A 10,176-nucleotide genomic window follows, 5' to 3' on the forward strand; every position below is an offset into this window, starting at 1 on the left:
TGCTTGGATCATTTCATTGATGGAATGATGCAATTTGGTAGGCTATGAGGGAAATGACATCCCTTCATCTCTCCTCTCCCCCCTTCTATGCCTCTAACCAAACAATGAATTGGCCTCTCCCTCCATTCCTCTCCCTCCACCCCTCTCCCTCCCTCCACCCCTCTCCCTCCCTCCATCCATTCCTCATGTCAAACATATTCAATAAAGGGAGTGTGAAAAGTAAAAAATTGTGTGTGAATAGAACTACCCTTTTACAAATCAAACTTGTCCTCTGCCCCTCCTTTATTTTCAATACCATACAAAGTAAGAAGATAATAATAGTAACTTTTTTTTTATCATACCAAACAACTTTAAAGATCCTTACAATCCATCTCTTCCTTCCACTTTTCTTTATATCATATTCATCCTTACACCAATATATCTCTCTTATCAAACAGACCCTAAAAGTGTATTTGGTAGAAGGGAGAAATGAAAGGAGGGAGAAGGGTGGAGAAAGAGAGGTGAAAGGAGAGTAAATTTCATTATTTAGTTGGATGAATGAGAGGAGGGAGATGACAAGAGAGAGAGAGATTCTCCCCATGGATCCACTAACATGGATATATCATTCCCTTAATAAAAAGGCTCATCATATTCCTCTAATTTTTTAAATTAAAATTTTCTTTTACCCTTTAAAAGAAATTATTACTAAATAATATAATAATTAAACAATCAACCATTACTCTTTCTTTTACTTCTTCCTCATTCATAACAAATAATATAAAAAATTACCATAACCTTTTCAATCTTTCATATTTCTCATATTTCTTGCTCTCTTTTGTCTCGTTTATTTTACTGATTCGAGTTTTTAATTTTAAATTTTTATAGTAAAAAATTTTCAAAAAATGTCACATGTAATTTTTCTGTTATAGTGAAAAATTTTTAAATAATATCACATCTCAATTTAAATTAAAAACTCAAATTTACAAAGTGAATGAGACTTTTATTTTTTCTCTTCTCCATCTCTCTTACAGGGAGCCTAAGATCCACATCCTAACACCAACCTCGCCTTATAGCTAGTATTGTTCCTATCACGGGTAATATAACCCTATCATAAAAAGAAGAATGATTGATACACTGTGTGTTACTATTTGACCAGTTTCAGGAACTTTCAGGAACTTGTGGTGCTCTGGTCACCGACAATCACTGACACACTATATTGCCAGAAAATGAACAAAGTATACTGATCTGCGCAATTTAAGGAGTGCAATTAACACAACCCAGTTCTTGCTTTTGGACAAAAATATTGAAAAGTGACCAAAGGAAAGTACCAAAGGCAAAAGAACAGGTGGTGCTTTACTGCTGTCAAGCTTTAGAGGATATTTAATAAAAAAATTTATTTTTTAATTTAAATTATAATTTATAATTTATTATAATATTTTTTATCATAAAAAATTTACGTAAATTAAAAATAATTTAAATTATATAATTTAAATTTTCTAATTAAACATCCTCTTATCATCTTATCCTCTTAGTATTAAGAGAGCACCAGGCATGTTATTGGAAGCTATTTTTGAACTTATATCGTTAAGTCTTGGTTGACACGTGTAATATGTACGTTGGATTTTATATATATGTGTATGTATTGGACAGATATTTCCCTCATACTTCATTTTCCCTTTGTAGATTGAACATCTAGTTAAGAAACTGTACTCTCAGCTAGTGTTGCTTTCAAGAAAACAACCAAATCATGAATTCAGTATGAATATGTAACTAGTGGTAGGGCTAAGACTATGACCATTAATTATTACATCTATTATCTGTGAACAAATAATAGTAAATTATAGCAGCATTTTTCTGTTTAAACTTGACTTGTTTTGTATTTTGCATATCAAATCAAAATTTGATAACTTTTTCCTGGTGGGGGTTGATTAAAAGTTAAAATAAGTACTCTTGTATCAAAGTAGGAGTGATAATTCGTCAATAGTTCAATAATTAAAAGTGCTAGACCAATTAAAAATTTGGAAGGCTAGTTTTTTTTTATTTTTTTTTTATTTTAAGGAATAAGGGTTCAAGGTCGTTGTTGGTAACTACGTACTATAAATTTATTCATAAAAAAACTACATACTACAAATTTCTTAAAAACAACTACAAACTACATCAGCTAGTGAAAAGAAAATTGTAAAAACTAAAAAGGGGTCAACTACACTAAAAAAAAATAATAGTCATCAGTTAATATTGGACTTCATTTTTGTCTCACTATCACGTTTTATTATTTCAATAATTGAAGTAATTAGCAACAGCCCACACATTTAGGGATGCGCATGGATTAGGTTGGTGCGTGTAACACCCCTAGGTAGAGATTACGCAATAAGAATAAAATACGAGGGACAAACGCAAATAAAAATAAAATATAACTCTCAAAATATAAACGACAAGTGCCCGAAAATTTAACATTATATCAATGCAACTTTTTAGAATAGTCATTGAAAGGTGAAAATTAGTGGTTTTTTTTAATAAATTTTAAACTAGCAATAGTTTATAATTTAGGATATAACAAGTGGGGTGTGTGGAGAGAGAAAAAAACTATATAATTAGTTCTTTTTTGAATTAAATTTATTTACATAATTAAATATGTCATAATTATCTTTTTTGTCATTGTATATGAGGGTCTTTTTGTCAACAAAAATTTAGGCTCCGTTTGGTTGGAGGGATGGAGAGTAGGAAGGATGGAGAGAGTTGGAGGGATAAAGACTAGGATGGATGGAGAGGATTATAATAATCCTTCATATTATTTAGTAGGATGGAGGGAGAGTTGAAAAAATGAATGATAATTATTTATGAAATTACTAAGTTGTCCATTTAAACTATTTATTAGTAATTTGTTTAAAGGGTAAAATAGTATTTTAAACCTTAAAAAGTGATGGATTGCTTGGATCATTTCATTGATGGAATGATGCAATTTGGTAGGCTATGAGGGAAATGACATCCCTTCATCTCTCCTCTCCCCCCTTCTATGCCTCTAACCAAACAATGAATTGGCCTCTCCCTCCATTCCTCTCCCTCCCTCCACCCCTCTCCCTCCCTCCATCCATTCCTCATGTCAAACATATTCAATAAAGGGAGTGTGAAAAGTAAAAAATTGTGTGTGAATAGAACTACCCTTTTACAAATCAAACTTGTCCTCTGCCCCTCCTTTATTTTCAATACCATACAAAGTAAGAAGATAATAATAGTAACTTTTTTTTTATCATACCAAACAACTTTAAAGATCCTTACAATCCATCTCTTCCTTCCACTTTTCTTTATATCATATTCATCCTTACACCAATATATCTCTCTTATCAAACAGACCCTAAAAGTGTATTTGGTAGAAGGGAGAAATGAAAGGAGGGAGAAGGGTGGAGAAAGAGAGGTGAAAGGAGAGTAAATTTCATTATTTAGTTGGATGAATGAGAGGAGGGAGATGACAAGAGAGAGAGAGATTCTCCCCATGGATCCACTAACATGGATATATCATTCCCTTAATAAAAAGGCTCATCATATTCCTCTAATTTTTTAAATTAAAATTTTCTTTTACCCTTTAAAAGAAATTATTACTAAATAATATAATAATTAAACAATCAACCATTACTCTTTCTTTTACTTCTTCCTCATTCATAACAAATAATATAAAAAATTACCATAACCTTTTCAATCTTTCATATTTCTCATATTTCTTGCTCTCTTTTGTCTCGTTTATTTTACTGATTCGAGTTTTTAATTTTAAATTTTTATAGTAAAAAATTTTCAAAAAATGTCACATGTAATTTTTCTGTTATAGTGAAAAATTTTTAAATAATATCACATCTCAATTTAAATTAAAAACTCAAATTTACAAAGTGAATGAGACTTTTATTTTTTCTCTTCTCCATCTCTCTTACAGGGAGCCTAAGATCCACATCCTAACACCAACCTCGCCTTATAGCTAGTATTGTTCCTATCACGGGTAATATAACCCTATCATAAAAAGAAGAATGATTGATACACTGTGTGTTACTATTTGACCAGTTTCAGGAACTTTCAGGAACTTGTGGTGCTCTGGTCACCGACAATCACTGACACACTATATTGCCAGAAAATGAACAAAGTATACTGATCTGCGCAATTTAAGGAGTGCAATTAACACAACCCAGTTCTTGCTTTTGGACAAAAATATTGAAAAGTGACCAAAGGAAAGTACCAAAGGCAAAAGAACAGGTGGTGCTTTACTGCTGTCAAGCTTTAGAGGATATTTAATAAAAAAATTTATTTTTTAATTTAAATTATAATTTATAATTTATTATAATATTTTTTATCGTAAAAAATTTACGTAAATTAAAAATAATTTAAATTATATAGTTTAAATCTTCTAATTAAATATCCTCTTATCCTCTTAGTATTAAGAGAGCACCAGGCATGTTATTGGAAGCTATTTTTGAACTTATATCGTTAAGTCTTGGTTGACACGTGTAATATGTACGTTGGATTTTATATATATGTGTATGTATTGGACAGATATTTCCCTCATACTTCATTTTCCCTTTGTAGATTGAACATCTAGTTAAGAAACTGTACTCTCAGCTAGTGTTGCTTTCAAGAAAACAACCAAATCATGAATTCAGTATGAATATGTAACTAGTGGTAGGGCTAAGACTATGACCATTAATTATTACATCTATTATCTGTGAACAAATAATAGTAAATTATAGCAGCATTTTTCTGTTTAAACTTGACTTGTTTTGTATTTTGCATATCAAATCAAAATTTGATAACTTTTTCCTGGTGGGGGTTGATTAAAAGTTAAAATAAGTACTCTTGTATCAAAGTAGGAGTGATAATTCGTCAATAGTTCAATAATTAAAAGTGCTAGACCAATTAAAAATTTGGAAGGCTAGTTTTTTTTTATTTTTTTTTTATTTTAAGGAATAAGGGTTCAAGGTCGTTGTTGGTAACTACGTACTATAAATTTATTCATAAAAAAACTACATACTACAAATTTCTTAAAAACAACTACAAACTACATCAGCTAGTGAAAAGAAAATTGTAAAAACTAAAAAGGGGTCAACTACACTAAAAAAAAATAATAGTCATCAGTTAATATTGGACTTCATTTTTGTCTCACTATCACGTTTTATTATTTCAATAATTGAAGTAATTAGCAACAGCCCACACATTTAGGGATGCGCATGGATTAGGTTGGTGCGTGTAACACCCCTAGGTAGAGATTACGCAATAAGAATAAAATACGAGGGACAAACGCAAATAAAAATAAAATATAACTCTCAAAATATAAACGACAAGTGCCCATGAGACTTTCAACGAGAAACTCATAATTAAAAATCACAAATCGACAAAGAAAATAAAACCAGAAATTCACAGTACAATGTAGCACCAAGTAAAATACTTAAATAATACAACCATCAGCAGTCACATCCCTGTCGAAACAAACCCAGTTCAGAATCTTACATAATGGAAGAAGAAGACCAAAAGAAAGGATAGGTCTCCAACACGTGCGCACTGTGAGACGTCTACTCCTCGTCTGAAAGATTACACTGTACACCGCCTGGGAATGGGAAGAGAAAAGGGGTGAGCATGGAATGCACTATTACTCACCTTTAGTTTTATTTATTTTGTTTTTTTCTAATTAAACCTGCATGGTTAGTAGTTTTTATGTTTTATGTGTAATGAGTCAGATGATCAGTGTCAGTGAGATAATCCAATCCGTACGCTCGTGACGAAAAACCCCTGAAGGGCATGGTGATTCAGAGGCACTGATAGCAAGGAGCTCTATCTCGGGGTCCCTACCAGATCAGTTCTCGAACCACGGGCAAGGGTAAACTGTCGTTCCGAGTCCTCACCAAGACGTAACCACTGTACAGTAACCTTGGGGATTCTCGACCCCGGAGAGCGTCATCACCTCCCCACTATTTTACCTTTTTGGGTCCATACCCAGGGATGGTGAACGGCCACACCTACTGTTAGCACACTATCTCACTATCGTGTCTGGTTTACATTCTCCTAACCATGCTTTTGTGTCAGATTCCAAACTTATGTCAAATCTCTTGGCCAGGCTGTACAATACAGGACGGGCCCCCTAATAGTTTTGTTCAAGTCATATCGTATAACAGTAATAAAGAAGTTTAATGTCCAATTTCATTCTCCTCATATTTAACAAAGCTAATTAAATTAAATAAAATTCCACAAAAGTTAAGTAATAGGTCCCCTACCTCAAAACGGATCCCGGATTGTCAATCGGAAGTTGGAAAGCTGAGAAACGAAGCTTCGCCGGAATCCGGCCACCGGCGGTGGCGGCACGGTGGCGGTGACCACAGCTAGTAGCCCAGAACAACTCACTGGCTCCCTTTGAAGCTAATGGGCTGGGCGGTGTCGTTCACGGCGACCGGAGAAGGGAGATCCGAGGGCGGCGGTGGTGAGAAATCTGACCACCACGGGCCACGGTGTTCCGGTCAGAATGAAGCCATGCTGCTGGTATGGTTTTCTTCGTCTCTTCGCTCTAAGTCTCATAGGACCGGAATCACCTCGATCGGACACCGGACGACGAAGATATCACGATCGGAAGTTGGGGTGTTTTTCAAAACTTTGGCCGGCGACTGTGGCGTTGTTCGGTGGAGTTGGCGACTGGAAGACACCAATCCAGACTCAGCTCAATGAGATCTTTCCAACGAGCTGGGAGGTATCGAAAATGAACGCCGGAATCTCACCAGAGGTTGGTCGGCCGTACGTGGAGAGAGAGAGAGAGAGAGAAAAAAAAATGAAGAGAGAGAGGGAAAATGAGGGTTTTCTGTTTTGGTGAGGATGAGACATGTCCAAGTGGCACTAAATAACAGGTTGGGCATGCTAACTATCAAAATCTTTATTTTTTTACCCCCACATTTCTTCTAAATTTGAATTCTGGCCCAGATTTCTAAACTTTTCACACTTAAGTCTTTAAAAATTACAAATTGACCCCAACATTATTTTTGGGTTTTACAGTGTGAGATAAGACTTTTTCTTGTCCCGTTCCAAAGGGTACCGGTTACATATATTTGACCTCAACGATGTTAGAAAAATTTCACAACCCAATAATGTTTGGGTTGGGTTGGGTGGTCGGGTTCATCATTCAAAGAATTAAAGTTCAATCCAACATTCAAAGTTCATCATCAAATATAAATAATATGTAACACATCGAGAAATTAAACGTAATTAATTAAGATAATTAAGATTTATTAGTGTCTCTAATCTGATTTAATTAAATAATTATGTTTATTAAATGTTTTTTATGTGTAAATTTAAATATTTCAAAGGGATTTAAATATTATCAATATTTATATTTGCACCCCAAAAGTGTGTGTAGACACATTTTCTGGTATGTTTTTCTAAATATCTTTGATATTGACCTTTTTCCTTTTTCTTTTCCTTTCTTTTTCTTCTTTTCCTTTCTCTTTTTCCCGTAACTCTCTCTATTTCTGTCGTTCACTCTCACTCTCTCTCTCCCTCTCATTCTCTCACTCTCTCTCTCGTTCTCTCTCTAATTTGTCACCAAATCATCCAAATTTTGAACCAAAGAAGGACTTAAAGGAGTTTTCAACGTCAAGAGAAGGATTTGAGGTAAGATTTATAAAAAATTTCTCTTGAATCTCGAATTTTTCTATTAGGAAAACCTATTTTTGGTCCGAAATGGATTTTGATGGATTTTGGGTAAAACCACGGTGAAAATTAGGGATTTTTGGTTCTTTGGACTGGATTTGCCATTTGGAACCTAGATTTGGTAATTTTTCTTTGAAAAATCTCAGATTTGCAGGTTTTCAACTGATTCGGTGAGTTTTCTCGCCCTGCTGATCTCCACCGACCAACCTATATGGTCGACCGGTTAGCACACCACCGGCCGACCGGTGGTGATGCACCTCTATGTCACCGGTCGGCCGGTTGACTGAGGAAAAGGGGGAGTCATTTTAGAAACCCTGTTTTGACCTCGATTTTCGAAGAGAACGCAAATTAGTTTCATTTGGGCATCTAAAGTAGATGGATTAGCATCTTTAATCCATTTTTTGAGATTAAAAGCCTTGGAATGATGATTTGAAACATGAGATGATTTATGAAACTTGTAATTGGATTAAGGCGCACTAATAGGAAATCGAGGTGTATAATTGGGATTGATTTGCTTTAAGAATGAGAATTGAATCCTAAAGAGTTATTTTGTATAAACGCTAGCTGAGAAATCGAATTGAAGGCTTGAGAAGCGAAAGCTGGAATAGTGCAACGCTAGCCACAGGTTTGGTACTTGAGAGGTAGGATTTCTTATCTCTTTCTTTGATAGCCTATTTTAAAGAGGTTTGGCTTTGCAAAGGTTTTAAAGAAAGGATATGTTTACGAAAGAAAAACATTTTAACACAATAGCTTGATTCTAGCTATTGGTATTATAATGAACTATTTCAGAGTTTTAATGAATGATTTCTTAAGTTAAGAGATCTTGTGAATTGGTAAACCTGCTGATGGCCTAGATAGGATATGGAGATCATATCCTTGGGGGCAGAACCCGAAACCCAGACCGGGCCACTACGGTGATGATAAGGCTTGTGCTTATGGTTGTGTAAGTGATTTAGCAGAGGTTGAATTACTTGCTGATGCCTGTAATATGGAATTTTGAGTTTATATTTCCTTTCAGAAAAAGGATGTGAGGTCCCGGCTGTTGTGTTGGAATTGAATATCTTTATTTACTTGCTTACTCAATTATTTACTTGTTTATAAAAGTTTATTTCAAATTACAACCTACTGGGCCTTTTGCTCACGTTTTATTTTGTTCTATATAAATATTAAAGCCCTCTTAGGCAACGCTAGAAGCAGCGCTGAGTAGCTGAAGTAACTACAACCGTCTGATACAGTGAGGATAGTGTGCATCATCCTTGTGTATAAATGTAAGGATTGTTAAATTTTGAAACTGTAAACCTTAGGTTTTTGGACTGTGGTTGATGTCTGTAATGTTATTTACATGTTCATGTATGTATAATATTGTATATCCTGTGGGTAGACCCTGAATGATGCCAGAGGCTCAGTTTCTAAACCTCTTTTATCAGAAAGTGTGAAAGCCCCCATCACTTTCTTGTGATTTAATTTCAGTAAAATGTGGAGTTTGTTTGGAAATTTCTTTAATAGTTTACTTTTGATTTTGATTATTATGTTTCTCAATGTTTAATTACTTTTCTAATCATGTTTAACTTCTAAACGAGCCTCCGCGTCACTAACTCTTGTTCTGGGGCTTGACATAATAACTCCAACATTCAAAGTTCATCATCAAATAAAAATAATACTGATAATCAAACATAACTCCAACATTCAAAGTTTACCATCAAATAGAAATAATATTGATTTGTCCACCATCAATTAGATATCAATTCAAAGTTCAATCCAACATCAAACATGAAGTAAAGTAGTCCATCTAACATCAAACATAAAGCAAACTTAAATTAGAGGCTTAATTCAAATCCATCCAAAGCAAGCACTGCAACAACAACCATCCTTATCAATCCACACTCATAGGCTCCTTATCAGGCATGTTTGTGCGGGTTGGGTTGGGGTGTGTGGGTTATTATAGACTCAACCCATAAACCATCCCAAACACCTAGGGCCAGACATTTAGTGGGCCCGAAAATAAAAAATAATGTTAAAAGTTGCCTTTTTCAAGTTGGGTTAGGGTGGGGTGGGTTGGGTTTACGGGTTTTTCGGGTTTATGTACAGCCCTACACACATCCTATATTTATTCCTTAACTGTCATCTTTATTTATCTTAGAGTGTATGAGTCTAGATTTTTACCCCTTACTCTTTATTAATATCCGTTTGACTAATATAGTTATTTGACTGAAAATGATATTAATTGAGAGAAAGGGATAAAATCCTAAACCATGCATTGTAAGGGATATTTGTCTCATTTCTCAAAAGGAGATATAACTAGTACTTTTCATATAATATATACTAAGAGCACCCTTATTTATCCTCATGGAATTAAAACCTCGCTGCTATTGTAATACCCGAGAAATTCAAAAGTCTAAATCGTGAAATTAATCAATAATTACAAAATGAATTTCTTACACATTTTGATTTGATTATTGATTAATTTATGATTACGGTTTGAATCAAATAAATCGTGTTATACAATCGATAATTTTGGTTGAGGTGAACCTT

The sequence above is a fragment of the Morus notabilis genome, unplaced genomic scaffold, assembly GCF_000414095.1.
Source record: "Morus notabilis unplaced genomic scaffold, ASM41409v2 Scaffold883, whole genome shotgun sequence".
NCBI classification, from domain to species: domain Eukaryota; kingdom Viridiplantae; phylum Streptophyta; class Magnoliopsida; order Rosales; family Moraceae; genus Morus; species Morus notabilis.